Source organism: Panulirus ornatus, chromosome 52 (assembly GCF_036320965.1).
Source record: "Panulirus ornatus isolate Po-2019 chromosome 52, ASM3632096v1, whole genome shotgun sequence".
In the NCBI taxonomy this organism is placed as follows: domain Eukaryota; kingdom Metazoa; phylum Arthropoda; class Malacostraca; order Decapoda; family Palinuridae; genus Panulirus; species Panulirus ornatus.
The window spans coordinates 8,475,342-8,488,378 of NC_092275.1; the positions used below are offsets into that span (position 1 = coordinate 8,475,342).

General features: G+C 39.0%; 1 non-coding gene across 1 annotated transcript; it reads left to right on the forward strand.

The window, feature by feature from the left end:
* The first annotated feature begins 1,331 nt into the window (after window positions 1-1,331).
* On the forward strand, window positions 1,332-1,404 carry TRNAK-UUU (transfer RNA lysine (anticodon UUU)). Its single transcript has one exon. It is a non-coding gene; the product is annotated as a tRNA-Lys (tRNA).
* Window positions 1,405-13,037: the final 11,633 nt, after the last annotated feature.

Sequence of the window (13,037 nt, forward strand, 5' to 3'; positions counted from 1 at the left end):
GGGAAAGAAGAGAAAGTTAAGGAAAAAGGAACAGAATAGGGAAGGTAGCACGGTCTTGGAGCACAGCCCTGGTTCTTCATCGTACGCGCGTGCTTCTAAGTTTGTTTTCCACTACTGCAGAAACAGTTTATACTTGTCTAAGGCATCCAGTCACTTTCGAAGTACGTATTCTTATATCAAACTCTGATTTCCTTTTCCGGTCAGGTCGCCTTGAAGAGCTCAGGGCCATAAAATACAGCTGTTCATCACATTGACCTCAAACAGCGTTACTCCTCATTTCCCTGACCAAAGTTATTCCCACAGTCATTTCATATTCCAGTGGGATCCGACCCCTCCAGCCTAATCTAACTTAACCTAACCTAAACTAGCTTAACAGAGAGACATCGTGAGAGGAATTTCTATCAGATGGCACGAGGGTTCCAAAATCCCCAGCTTCATACTGTGGTAAGATCCGATCCTCCTACAGTGACGTGAGCCAATCCTCCTACAGTGATGGGATCCGATCCCCTTGAAATGATGGGATCGAATCCTCCGACAGTGATACGATCTGATCCTCTTTCCTACAGTGGTGGGATCCAACCCTCCAACAGTGATGGGATCCGATACTTTACAGTAGTAGGATCCGATTCTCCTTCCTACCATGGTGGGATCCGATCATCTTCTCCCGATTCTTCTCACATCCAGTGTCGTTAGCAACAACTTTGTTTTGTGGTGTTAGAATCTTTCTCTGTCTCCTTTCTCTTACTTAAAATTCCACACTGCAGTGACGATCCTTACGATCATAAAGTTAGTTAGGTAAACAAAAACAATCATAATGATGATGATGTCTATAGTAGATATAGACATGAAAATCGATTTTGATGATACTGTTGATAATGAACGTAATGTATATTTTTTCGGGCCAAGAACCGTACAGATTTTTCATCAGCTGATACATTTATGCATCACAGTATCGGAAAGAAATGTTGATATATATATATATATATATATATATATATATATATATATATATATATATATATATATATATATATATATATATATATATATATATATATATATTGATTAATTGCAAGAGGTCACACTAATGCGCGTGATCTAGTATATGCTGATAACTACGAGGAAAATGAAACACGATAAGTTCCCAAGTGCATTCTCGTGTAATGATCACATCATCAGGCGAGATACAAGAAAGAGCTAGAAGACGTAGAACATTCAGGTGCTATACAAGGAAGAGACGTAGCTATGACGCCACTGGCAAACAAGCGTTGCTAGTTGGTGGTGTTCGAGTTGGTGGTGTTTGTGTCTGGCATCTTGCCTGTATCCTCAGAGCCCGGATAGCTCAGTCGGTAGAGCATTAGGCTTTTAACCTAAGGGTCCAGGGTTCGAGTCCCTGTTCGGGCGTAGTTTTGAAACTGGGTCGTTAGTTCCATTACGATAGGATGAACCCTTAGTAGATGCTGGATGTTTATGAAGGTATTACTACATGATAACTGAAGACGACCCAAACGTTAAGTAGGTGATTCATTTGCCCAGTCCGTCTCAGGTAACATAGACTGTAGTGATAACAATGTAGTGATCAAGTAATCTAATCTCTATCGCTGCCCGTAATCTTTTTGTTAAACTTTTTTGATACGGTTCTTCACAAAGGATCGCAACTGTATATCGCTGAGAGATCCATATCACTTAGCTATATCGCTACGGGTATATCGCTTAGTTATATCACTAAGGGTATATCGCTTAGCTAGATCTCTAAGGGTATATCGCTTAGTTATATTGCTAAGGGTATATCGCTTAGCTGGATCTCTAAGGGTATATCGCTTACCTATATCGCTAAGGGTACATCGCTTAGCTAGATCTCTATGGGTATATCGCTTAGCTATATCGCTAAGGGTATATCGCTTAGCTATATCGCTAAGGGTATACTGCTTAGCTATATCGCTAAGGATATACCGCGTCGTGATATAATTCATTAGCCTGTCATCATTGGAACAAACTACATCAATTTGGATATTCTAACATCCAAACAATATTAATGCTGTGTTATCACATATAATGAACACCTAAGCCAGATAAACCTTAATAACGAATATTAGTTATAACGCTGATTTATCTTACATGATAAATACCCCAGCGAGGTAATTCCTGCTTAAAGATCAGCGATGAATAGTTGACTTATTACCGAGTCAAGACAGGCGAATGGCTTATTTCAGAGTCGTCCGGTGCTTAAACCGATGTGTCAGAGGGAAGCAATGTTCCTCTTGCCCAAAGGAGTCCACATTACCCTGCTTCTGAAAGTATCACCTCTAGTCACGCTCTATCATTTAGGATTACAGTTTCGTCAAAGAGCTGATCATCATCCCAAGGGAGTTCACATAACCCTGCTACTGGACGTGATACAGCCTTGGGCTGCAGGAACCCTCAGAAAGGTCTTGCGTAACACTAGACCTCTTTCGTAGATTCTGGGTCTCGGGTAATTGGAAATGGAAAGTAATATGCTAATATCATATTAACTGATATAACCAATGGCATTATGAACACAGTTCATTATACTCGCTCTGGGTTGCCCATTACTAGTGAGGGTGTTATATCATGGTCAATAAGACCCCCCCCTATGGCTGAGGCAATGGTTGTTATGTAGTAGACTTGTCAGCTGAAGGGGGATGACATTATTATGACACCAACGGATGTTATGGTCAATGGGGCTGTCAGCCCGTGATAGAAGTAGGCCATTCTGGCCGTGTTGGTCCCGCTTGTCTTGAGGGAGTCGAGGGGAAGGAGGGGAGGCAGGGGTTGGAAGGAGTTAGAAAGGGAGAGGAATTGGAAGAAAGGGGAAGGACTTAGGGAAGAGCAAAAGGATAAAGGCAAGGAGGACCGGAATTACAAAGGAGAGAGAGAGAGAGAGAGAGAGAGAGAGAGAGAGAGAGAGAGAGAGAGAGAGAGAGAGAGAGAGAGAGAGAGAGAGGTCAGACGCAGTTGTGTGAATACAAAGGGAGGGGAGTTAGATACACATTATATCAGGATCAACGGAACTCAAGAAGGATTGGAAAAATTGGACGGAAATGGAATGAAAGAGGCATAGAGAGAAGGGAGTTAGGGATCGGGTGAGAGGGAAGATAAGGGGGAATGGAGCCAAGCAAGGGAGGAGGAGATAGGAAGAGGCGGCGTGAATTAGGGAGAAATGATGACAAGTAAAACAGTTGACCCTGTCAGGGCGCAGGCAGGGCAAGAATTACCGAGAGAGGGACAAATAGATAATGATGGAGCCAAGACAAAGGGTGAGAGACAGGGAGAAAATGAGTAAGGAAGAATGACGGAGCAAACATACCCTGTGAGGGTATAGCACGCCACGGGTTTACGTTAACCACTCATATCATGCTGCCTCTCGTATCTTTGTCTTCCACACACTTCCTATAATTCCTCACTTTTCTCTGGCGCTTGGGTCGTTCGTGAAGCAATCGTCCCTCAGGTAAGGTTCCCAAGGAGACTCCGGATCAGGAAATGTCACAGCAAAGAAGGTGTTCAGGAACAGCCCTTGGGGAGCCGACATAACGCAATGGCAAGACATGATTCTTGGTCGGTGTGTACCGTGCTGGTGGCTCATCCTGTGTAGAATGTAATTACCGGTTGTGTCTCATACGTTGTGAGGACGGGTGAGGTGAAGTGGGTCGCGCAGGGGGCTCAGTGGTAGGGCTGGGGGTTGGTATGTGTGGTGAGGGACCTCTGGTGACACAGGTATGGTAAGGTATGGTTGATGTGGGCCACCTAATGGTATTGGAAGTTAGTATAGAGGATGAGGGGCCACCTAATGGTACTGGGAGTTAGTATAGATGACGAGGAGCTAGCTAGTGGTACTGGGAGTTAGTATATAGGTTGAGGGGCTACCTAGTGGTTCTAGGAGTTAGTATAGAGGATGAGGGACCACCTGGTGGTACAGGGAGTTAGCATAGATAATGAGGGCCACCTAGTGGCACTAGGAATGAGGAGAGACTGTGAGGGGCTCCCTGCTACCACTGCCAGTTGTGCTCAAAGATTGTGCTATCGTGCTTAAAGATCACACAGTCGTGCTCAAAGATGGCGCTATCGTGCTTAAAGATCACACAGTCGTGCTCAAAGATGGCGCTATCGTGCTTAAAGATCACACAGTCGTGCTCAAAGATGGCGCTATCATGCTTAAAGATCACACAGTCGTGCTCAAAGATGGCGCTATCGTGCTTAAAGCTCACACAGTCGTGCTCAAAGATGGCGCTATCGTGCTTAAAGCTCACACAGTCGTGCTCAAAGATGGCGCTATCGTGCTTAAAGATCACACAGTCGTGCTCAAAGATGGCGCTATCGTGCTTAAAGATCACACAGTCGTGCTCAAAGATGGCGCTATCGTGCTTAAAGATCACACAGTCGTTCTCAAAGATGGCGCTATCGTGCTTAAAGATCACATTTTTGTGCTCAGGGATCGGACCCGTCGTGCTCAAAGTTCGTGTCAATGTGGCCAAAGATGACACAGTCGTGTTACAAGATCGTATCGTCGTGCTCAAAAGTCGTACCTTCTTCCTGAAGAGCAATATGTCTAACATTCTTCCTGTCACTACGTAAAACCTTAGTCTTTTAAGCTATAGCGAAATCCCAATAATGTTATCTTTATCTTTGAAGCCACAGTAAACCTCCATGTACATCTAATATTAACACTATACTAAAACCTTAAGAATATTTAACATTACAACACTATCAAAACCACAAGAATGTCTTGTGTTATATTTGATACAATGTCAAAACCCTTGGGATAGTTAACATGATCTTTGACAGTATAAAACCTTAAGAATATCTAACATTCCATTCACTCTTTAGCAAAATCTCAAGATTAAATTATTTAGCATTTATTTAACACTGCGGTAAAACGTTAAGTAATAATCAACGTTAACACTGTAGTAAAACGTCAAGAATATTCAACATTAACATAATGGTAAAAGCTCAAGAATAACATTAACCGCTAAAGTAAAACCTACAGAATATCTAACACTAACACTGAAATAACACCTTTAGAATATCTAACACTAACACTGAAATGACACCTTTAGAATATCTAACACTAACACTGAAATAACACCTTTAGAATATCTAATACTAACACTGAAATAACACCTCAAGAGTATCAAACACTAACACTGAAATAACACCTCAAGAATATCTAACACTAACACTGAAATAACACCTCAAGAATATCTAACACTAACACTGAAATAACACCTCAAGAATATTTAATGATATCTCTGACAATGAAGTAACACCTCAAGAATATCTAACAATATCTCTAACACTGAAGTAACACCTCAAGAATATCTAACAATATATCTAACACTGTAGTGAAACTTCAGGAATATCATCCATTATCCTCGACTCCTAACTGCCCTTCTGAACCATCTCAGGATAAAAAAGTTCACAGGTTCACTTTTGAAGTCGAGATGCGTCACAATAGTCTCAGAAATGGCAGATGACTGGTGCTCCTCGAAGGAGAGAGAGAGAGAGAGAGAGAGAGAGAGAGAGAGAGAGAGAGAGAGAGAGAGAGAGAGAGAGAGAGAGAGAGAGAGAGAGAGAGCAGGAGCCAATGGCAAGTTCCTGATTTCAGAGGAAGAGGAAGTCGCATGCAATCTCTCCTATTCGTAAAAAGACTCGAGAATCTCTGTATTATATATGTTGGGAGAAGCAGTGTTCTGTGTGTGTGTGTGTGTGTGTGTGTGTGTGTGTGTGTGTGTGTGTGTGTGTGTGTGTGTGTGTGTGTGTGTGTTTGTGTGTGTGTGAGAGGAAAATACAGCGACAGACGAGGATACACAGCTCGGGATTTCGAAGCTGAGGAGTCGACTGTGTGATGCAAAAACACTCTGACACTGTTTAATAATTCTGTGTGTCAGATTTGCCAGCTGACGTGGCCCCGTATCCAGCTAAGGTAGGCATGTGGCCCAGCTGGTGGAGCAGCATTGTGGGCGAGGGAAGGTGTGTGGCCCAGCTGGTGGAGCAGCATTGTGGGCGAGGGAAGGTGTGTGGCCCAGCTGGTGGAGCAGCATTGTGGGCGAGGGAAGGTGTGTGGCCCAGCTGGTGGAGCAGCATTGTGGGCGAGGGAAGGTGTGTGGCCCAGCTGGTGGAGCAGCATTGTGGTCAAGAGCAGGTGTGTGGCAGAGCTGGCTGAGCAGCGCTGTGGCCAGGTATGTGGCCAACAAGATAGTGGGGAAGTATTTCCAGAACCATTGTATGGAAGTTATGGCAGGCAGATGAGTGTTAGAATGTGTGGAGGAAGTGAACAGATTTTGGTTCTTACGAATATCAGATAATAACAATTACGATAATAATGATGATGATAATGATAATGATAAAAATAATAATGATAATAATGATAATAGTGATGATAATAATAATAATGGTAATAATAATAATAATAATAATAATAATAATAATAATGATAATAATAATAATAATAATAATAATAATAATGATAATGATAATAATAATGATAATGATAATAATAATAATAATGATAATAATGATAATGATAATAATAATGATAATAATAATAATAATAATAATAATAATAATAATAATAATAATAATAATAATAATAATAATGATAATAATAATGATTATAATAATACTAATAATACTAATAATAATGATAATGATAATTATAATAATGATAATAATGAAAATTGAGCGCTATAGACACGTACTCTACATGTATAGTACACATTAGAATATATATACAATGTTATTAATACAAATTTAGGAACATATCTAGGAGACTTTATGAAAATAGTAAATATATAAATCCATATTGACTTTCTATATAAAAAGGAAAGAATTCCTATGTGAACATTTTCTCTGCAGTTGAAGATTCTATTTTATGTACCGGATAAATATTCTGAAAATAAACCATGAACATTACATTAGAATAATTGTATGACCAGTTTTTCTGAGTATTGTTTTAAAGAAGTAACGTGTGTACAGCAACAGCAGGTTCAAATTTTGAATGTTATTCTGATTCACGAGACAAAACTTAACTCGGGCCGAATTAATAGTATAGAAGGGAGACAATTTAGTACTCCGATCTTACTGTTGCTCATCGTTATCCTAGGATGGCTATAATATGATAACTTTCTAAGAAATTAGATAAAAAAAAGGATTCAACTTATAACTTTCATTCATCCCATAAAGCTGTAGGAAATTGAAATTGATAATCATTATCATCTGAGGCTTATCATCACATTACCAAAATTGTTCTCTTTACTCTCATTTTTTATTTGGAAATCCATGAATTTTCAACGAAAATAACTAGAATATCAAGCAAGGAACTTTTAGAATTTTGCTCTCTAAAAAGCTAGGTTACATACATCATCTATTCAGGAGTTAGAATGACCAATAGATATATCTATACAGATGCAAGATTATCTTAGAGAAAGTGACATTAGCAGATGGCCTTCTGTATTCAGTCAAATCCTTTTCCTCGTTCAAGTCTCATGGAAGAGATTGTTTCGAGATTTCAGTATCTCCACTGAATCTAATCTCATAAAGTAACACTCCGTTGCGAATCGCGTTAGTATAGTATCCTGGGCAATTAAACCAGGAAGAGACTGTGTGGGAGTTGGTAAATCAAACCAGCCTGGTTATGGTAAACTGTTTACCGCATATCCTTCGATGTAATCAGATAAACCATGTGTGATGATTTGTATTGCACTGACTACTATTGACAGATAGAAGACTGTATCACATCCTTATTAGTTGAAAAAGAATATATATATATATATATATATATATATATATATATATATATATATATATATATATATATATATATATATATATATATATATATATATATATATGGAACCTACACTTCACCGTGAAGTGATATATGCATAATCACCACTGGAAAGAGAAAATTAAAATGGTGAGTACTTTCGTTTAATATCCACTCTGCCTGAGGATGTGTTGGATGAAAGTACTCACCGTTTAAAACTATTTTCTCTCTCCAGTGGTGATTGTGCATGTGAAACGTCTAGGGTAAACAATGGAAAGTTCTGTGGGGCCTGGATGTGGATAGGGAGCTGTGGTTTCGGTGCATTAACCATGTCAGCTACAGACAGAGTGTGAACGAATGTAGCCTTTTTTGTGTTTTCCTGGCACTACCTCCCTGAAGCAGGGGGCAGCGATGCTGTTTCCTGTGGAGCGAGGTAGCGCCAAAATGGATGAAGGCAAGCGAGTATGAATATATGTATATATCTGTGTATGTTCATATATAATATGTATGTATATGTGCGTGTATAGGCGTATATATATATATATATATATATATATATATATATATATATATATATATATATATATATATATATATATATATATATATATATATATATATATAATATATATATATATATATATATATATATATATATATATATATATATATATATATATATATATATATATATATATATATATATATATATATAAGCGATTTGTATGTGGCAGTACAGTACGAAAGTTGCAATATGCAGTGAGGCGTTCTTGCCAAACGAGTAAAACGTGTATGAGAATGGGAAAGGAGAAGGGTATGTGGTTCCAGGTGAAGGTGGGTGTGCTGCAAGGTTGTGTGATGTCACCGTGGCTGTTTAATCTGTTTCTGGACGGTGTGTGTGTTGGAGAGGGGGGGGGGGGTCAATGTAAGGGTCATAGAGAGAAAGGAGGGTCTAAAGTCTGTTGTGTGTGTGTGTGTGTGTGTGTGTGTGTGTGTGTGTGTGTGTGTGTGTGTGTGTGTGTGTCTGTGTGTGCTTCAGAGAGAGAGAGAGAGAGAGAGAGAGAGAGAGGGGCGGAGGCTAGGATATGAGCCACTTACTTTTTGCTGATGGCAATGTATCTGTTGGCAGTTTCGAGTGAGAAAATGCAGAAGTTGGTCTCTGATATTGGGAGAGTCTATTGGAGGAGAAATTCGGAAATCTATATGAGTTGAAGTAAGATTGTTAAGTGCAACAGGTGGGAAAAATAGAGTTGGTTGGACTGAAAGTCTGAGTGGAGGGACTTTAGGGAATGGAGAGGGTTTCAGATACTTTGGAGAAGATGTGTCAGTGGACATGAGGACGGTGGTAAGTCAGCTTCTCTCTTCCTGGAAAATCTTCTTTACCACAAGGAATATACACAGCTAAATGTAGACCGGGAATGGAAAAACAAATTGACGAGAATGTTCCGTAAAACTTTGTAAGTAAATAAATGGTATATTTCGCCATGACTGTCGCAAATGAACGTAATCTCAGTTTTACCTGACAGAGAAACATTTGATGGCAAGCGACTCAAATTCATAAGGAGATTAAATGAAGAACATATATCATTTCAAACAAAGAATTTCCTGACACGGTGGTCCAGAGGCACAGGCTATGTTAGTCTCTTTCGAAAATGGTTTGCGTTGATTCCTCAACTATTGGATATTTTGGGATACGTCAGTTTAAGTCTGTTATCCCCCAAGAAGTCTTAACAGATACTCAGGCTTGAGTCACTTCTCCATGATATATGAGTGGAGATTCAGAGTTATGTCATCTTTATACTCAGTGCTGTTTCATACGTCAGAGTGACTCACCTTTACTCTCGCACAGGGTTCTCAAACACACCTGCTTGAGTCATACTCTCGCACAGTGTTCTCAGACACGACAGCTTGAGTCATACTTTCCCACAGCGTGTTCAGAAACAGCAGCTTGAGTCACGTTCACTATCGCACGGTGTTCTCATACATGCCAGCATGGATTACCCTTTCTAAGAGTCCTGTGTTCTCAGAGATCTTAATTTTTTTTTTTTCTTCTTCTTCATTCTCCTCTCCTTCGTCGTCCTCCTCCTCTCTCTCTCCTTCCGCGTAATCTTCCTAGCTCACGGACCCCAGCACCCTGGAGGAGTGTGCCGACAGTCCAACACACAGATGGCCGAATTAGATCACATGGGAGGAAAAAGGCAGAGAAAAGTGGCCAGATGACTCTCTAACGAAGGCAAGAGACTGAACGAATGATAAAAGGATAGGAAAGGGAGGGAGGGACTAAGTGCAAAGAGATGGATGAAATTTGTGAAGGGGGAAAAAGATAATTCTGTGTCGGGGAAAAATAGACCTTTTGCAAGAGAAGAAATATCTTGGAAATAGGTTCTCGAGTTTGAAGGAATGTCCACCGGGGGATTTGTCAGTGTAGGATAACGTCGTCTGAGATGATGGGAAGGATAATGTGCTTACCAGGGTGAATACCCCAGAAGGAATGTATGTAAGAGGGATGGTCGTCAGTACAATGCCAGTGCAAAAATCCACCAATGTATGCTCATATATCCATTATTACTCATCTCAACATGACAGAGTTAAATTATCATCATTTCAATCTATGTTCCTAAGGGCTTTACGTATCTGCAGTCCAGAGTTTATTGATGATGAGTTTGAGAAGATATATTCTATTGGATCTAAGTTAAAGTACCCTAGATCTTTCATTGATAAATCCCTTAACTTAGCAAAGAAATCATTTTATAGAGCTGAGCCCAAACCTCCAATTGACACCAAGAATATTTTAGTTCTCCCTTTTGATAATAATTTCACTTTGCTTCCCATGTTGCTCAAATCCTATAGTGTAAATGTTACCTTTAGCAACAATAATACTATAAAGAATATCTTAATCAGGAATTCCCCAGAAAATTCTCTTGCTTGCATCTATAAAGTTCCTTGTGGAAACTGTGATAAATCTTATGTTGGTCAGACTGGTAAAGTTCTTTCTGTTAGACTTAAGCAACATAAATATAGTATAAGAACGGGACAAGAATCAAATGCCTTGTTTAATCATTTTAAAAACTATGATCATTGTATTGACTGGAGTAACGCCATCTCAATTGTTAACTCTAACTCTATTACCAAGAGAAATATCATTGAATCTTCTATTATTAAATACACAAAGAATTATAATCTTGATATTAGTGATGGTCTGTAAAATTTAGATAATTTTATTGTTGATAAGATTTGTAAAATGATAAGTTTATGAACGCTCGTTGTATGTTTTGGACAATCACATGTTTACCAAATGGCGTCCTAGCTTCGTCTCTTCGATGTATATCAACTGACCGTTATATTTCTCTCTTGTGTCTCCCCTGATGATGTGATTATTACACGAAAGTGCACTTGGGAACTTTTCGTGTTTCATATTCCCCGTGGACTCATAGGAATATCTTGATCACGCGCAAAATCGTGATCCTTTCAATATATATATATATATATATATATATATATATATATATATATATATATATGTGTGTGTGTGTGTGTGTGTGTGTGTGTGTGTGTGTGTGTGTGGTGTTCTGAAGACATAAAAAGTGAAGATCGAGTCTCGTCTCATCTTTTTCTCTCTGGCTTTGCTGCAGACATTGTAAAAATTCGTCACAAGATATGAATAGCATTGAATTCCTTTACCCCTAGAGATAGATTGCTTGACTGTCATAAGCCTCAACGATACAAACCATTTCTCATAGCGTACCGAGAATTCCTGAACCATTCATGTGTATATTATGTCAATGTATAATTCACATATCATCCATAAGTCTGGCGTGCATATGATTTTGAAATATCATGGTCTCTGTATAATTATATATTCATGAAGTATACACCACAAACGAAGAAATCGTATCATTTTTGAAGAAATAGTATCTTTCTTTATAAAGATAATATTATCTTTTGGCTTCCCAGGATCTCAGCAATAGAAGCTGAAATCTCAAGGGCTTTCTCCCTGGACCCTTTCCAGGCCGATGCTCTCCCGAGGTCAACACGCTGGCGCATTTTGCCTTCCCTCCGTCACAAACGAGAGCTTCGATCTCCAGGCTTCTGCTCCTCAATGCAAAAGTTTTTATAATGATCCCCGTCGTGCTCTGTAACACAGTACAATGGATCGTAAATATTGCGAGGTTAAAAATGTTTCACAAAATTCACAATAAGAAGAGGAAGAGGAGGAAGAATGACCCCGACTTCCCCAGGGATTTGAGAAACGGGTGTCAATCGATCGTTGGCTATGTCTCCTGTTTGGGATGATGAGAACTCTTTCATGTTTCTCCAATATCACCCTTTTATAATCGCCTATATTCAGAGGCAAGACCCTATACTCCTCCTGCGAGGTTTTAGAGTAATAATATGGCCAAGGTGTTGTCTGACGTGTGTTGAGAAAGAATTAGTGTTTCTGATGTCTTACATAGTCTGCCATTTTGTTACATATCTTGTTAAATTTCATTGAATACTCCTATAACAAAGATATGATGATATGTAACGAGTAAATCATCATAGGTAAGATTGTAGTCAAAAGTCATTCTTTGTTGTAAACTAACAGATTCGTTTTACAAAACAGGATTGCGAAAGGTACAAATAGTGCAAGGAGTAGCCAGGATGCTAATCGTAACCAGGATTTCAAAAATATGGATAAGATATCACATAGTGTCGCTTAGTGTTTCCAGAATATAAACAAGATGTGACAAAGAGCCATACACATGTTGGACACTCTTGTGTATCTTCTGGGCCACACGCAGTCCACACAATCCACCACCATCTCTTCAATATATATATATATATATATATATATATATATATATATATATATATATATATATATATATATATATATATATATATTGCTCTCCAAGGGTACCTACTCTGCACATTCTGACGACTTCCACTGTCACTGCAATTTTCAGTACGCAGAGAATGAATATTTTACCTTCAGAGTCTGTGCCAAAATATACTCTCTGTATTTTTTCTTCACCGCAAATAAGAACCAACGCATTAACTATTTACGTTGAAGTCTAAAGTTTACCACTGGCTTCCTCTCCCGGTAGCGCCAAAGTTTGCTATTGGCTTCCTCTCCCGATTGTCTCAATGAAGAGGCACTTGGATGGTCCCCAGGCACCATTTATCATCAATAAAGCTTTTACAATGGTAATAATGATAAGCTTCATTACTGAAGTTTGTAAAATTAGCTGATGATATTTGGCACTAATGACAG